We start from the raw sequence: 3,289 nt of genomic DNA, 5'->3' as shown, positions 1-3,289 counted from the left end.
TTGTCATTGTTTTCATATTGTTTAACTTGAAGCCAGTGCTTGTTCAGCTGCTAGAGAAAAATAAAACTCTTGTGGCAGTTAGAACGTAGTTTATTACTTAGGTGTAGCCTGCATGACTTAACCCTTGCATGGCATGGCCTTAGGTACTGTTTATAATTTGATGTTCTATTGTCAGTCTGATGATTCCTATTTTAACATTAACGCTGATGAGTTGTTTTGTCTAGACCACAAAAGGGTGGGGTATAAGGAGATGTGTTTTGCCTCCCTTTCCATCATGGCTGGGAACCCAGTTCTTAAGTTTACTGTGGGGTCTCCTTGGCCAAGAGGGGATCTGTCCAGTTGGTTGCGGGGGGGCTCAGGATTTTTTTTTAGCTTATACTCACTGCAGCAATGAATAATTTCCTACCCACATAGCGAGTTAAGATCCTCATAAAGGTGAACCTGATTAGATGTGAGGAGAGATACACGTCACTGATCAGATCTTTGATCATGTGTCCAGTACAAGTCAAATTACACACGTGGCATAGAACAAGGATACCTGTCAATAACTTTCTGCAGCCATTTGCCTCAACAAGCAGCCGTAGGCAAGGACTTCTCAGGGAGGTTTATGGTGTCAGGTTGATTGGCATTGCTAATGTGAAAAAGATATAGAGACAAAAGTAAATATTCTGTGTGGGCCCCACGGTCTCTCTCACAACTACTCGACTGCAATTGTGGCACAAAAGCAGCCACAGACAACACATAAATGAATGCACGTGGCTGTGTTCCAACAAAGCTTTGTTTATGGATACTGAAATTTGAATTTCACATAATTTGGATGTGTCACAAAATAGTCTTTTTTTTCTCCAAACATTTAAAGATGTGAAAACCATTTTCAGTTTGTGGACCACATATAAACAGGCAGCAGGCCAGATGGGCCCACGGGATGTAGTTTGCCAACTCTTAGTTTATGTCTGTGGTTTTCAAATCATGGTCCCTGGATAAGCAGCCTCCACATCACCTGGAAACTTGTCAGACTTGAGATTTCTCAGTTCCAACCTCGGGTCTATTGAATTAGAAAGAGGGGGTAGCCCTCCAGGTGATTCTGATCCACAGTCAAAGTTTGTGGATCACTGGTCCAGAATTTGAATGTCTACCAAAATCGCCTGGAGGGCAATTTTGCCCAGGTGAGCATCTGACTCTAGGAAGTGGGGATGGAAAACTCAATTGCTGGATTGTCAGCACAGCCGACTTTTCCCCAAACTACAGCTTCTCTTCATATTAACTGGCTTAATGAATTATCACCTATCTATGGGTTTAAAATAATTAGTAAGACTGTGGCCCATTCTCTCCAACTCCAGGAAAAGGATAAATTTGACCAGGATGTTTGTTGATCATCCGGCCTTCCTTATTTATGTATTCCCAATATGTGTCTTTATTTATTGGAACCTTCTGGCTTTTATACTCTGACAGTTTATGACCCATCACCTAATTTAAGAGTGTTGGGTAGAGATAAGTGGCTTTCCACCCCTTTCTGCCATTCTCTCCAACATTTGCAACACACAGATTTCCCTCTCCTTCTTTCTCGCCTCTTCCCACTTCTTGCCCTTAGCTTGTTAAAATAAGCCCAATAATAATAACTAACCCTTAGTGATGTTTATTTCATGCCAGGTACCGTTCTCAGCCTTGTATTGACATAACTGATCCTGACAAGAAAACTATTAAGAAGGCAGGATTATTACCCCTGAGAAACTGAGGCACAGTGAGCTTAAACAATTGCCTAACGTCAAACAACTGATAACTGGAAGAGCCTGGCAGTCTGATTTTGGTTCCTTGCTCCTACCATTATGGATTTATTACCCCTTAGCCCTGCCGTAGATTCACTAAGCCTGGGTAAAAAACATCACTAGAAGATGCAAAGATGCTTCCTCAGATTTGTATTCAAAATGTGAATGGTAAAACTTTTCAAGGAAAACATCTTCGTGACCTTGAAGTAGACAAAGATTTTTTTAAATAGGACACAAAAGGGCTAAGCATAAAGACAAGACAAGTTGATACATTGGTCAACACTAAAGTTAAGAACCTCTACTTATCCAAAGACACCAGTTAGAGCATGAAAAGATAAGCCACATGTTTTAATGGTCAAAATATTTGAACAGTCTGGTCACAGGTGAGGTTATCCAAATGGCCATTAAATATATTTTTTAAAAGGTTCCAACTTTACCAGTCTTCAGGAAGATGCTAATTAAATCAGTGATCTGATACACTACACCAGCACCAAACAAAAAGCTAAACTTTTGTTTTTTAACAAGTGTTTATGAGAATGTGCAGCACCAGAGCGCCCATACGCTGGTGTCAGGAATGTAAATTGTTGCAATCACTTTGGAAAGCTATTTGGCTGCATTCACTAGAGCTTAACGTAGGCATACCCGATGGCCCAGCAATTCCATTCCTAGGCATTTGTCTCAAAGAAATGTGTGCATGTGTTCACCAAAGAAATGTACTGGAAGTCTCATAGCAGCATCCCAAATGGAAAGTATCCAAATACACATCAACAGAAGAATGGATAAATAGTAGTATATATACAGAATGGAATACTATAGAGCAACGATACATGACAGCAACACAACTACACACAATATGGATGAATTAATCTTACAAAGAATGTTGAGAAAAATAAGGCACACACTACACCCGTACACACACACACACACACACAGAGAGAGAGAGAGAGAGAGAGAGAGAGAGAGAATCTATGCTATTAGAAGTTGGAATAGTGGTTCCCCTCGTGGCACGGAAATAGAGAGGTTAGTGACTAGGAAACGAGGCATGAGGGGTTTCTAGAATTCTAGTCATATTGTTTTTTACTTGAGTACTGGATACACAAATATGTTCAGTCTGTGAAAATTCATTGTATGGTATCCTCCAATGTACTTTTCTGAAGTATGTTGTACTTCAGTGAAACATTTATGAAATACTTCTATTAGATAAACAGGTGCCTACACTTTATACCTGTTCCAACTGTCCTGAGCTCGCAACACACTTGGATTTTCTAACCCCATGTGTAGATAAATGCTGGAAGCCTTTTATGGATTTCTCATTAAGTGAGCAGTTAAGCTCAGAAAAATCCCCAGATTTTTGGCTTGGAGTAACAAAGATCCCCATACTGAAGCAACTTCCAAGCATGTTCCAAGCTGAATTAAATCTTTCAAACATCTCTTGTTCTGGCTCCATGAAGAGAGAATTCTGTAGTCCAATTCATCTCCTACATCCTGACTGTTAGCAAACTTCCCTTTTTTTTTTTTTTTTT

The sequence above is a fragment of the Chlorocebus sabaeus genome, chromosome 16, assembly GCF_047675955.1.
Source record: "Chlorocebus sabaeus isolate Y175 chromosome 16, mChlSab1.0.hap1, whole genome shotgun sequence".
Taxonomy (NCBI): Eukaryota; Metazoa; Chordata; class Mammalia; order Primates; family Cercopithecidae; genus Chlorocebus; species Chlorocebus sabaeus.
The sequence above is the reverse complement of the archived record's forward strand: the minus strand, read 5'-3'. Positions refer to the sequence as shown.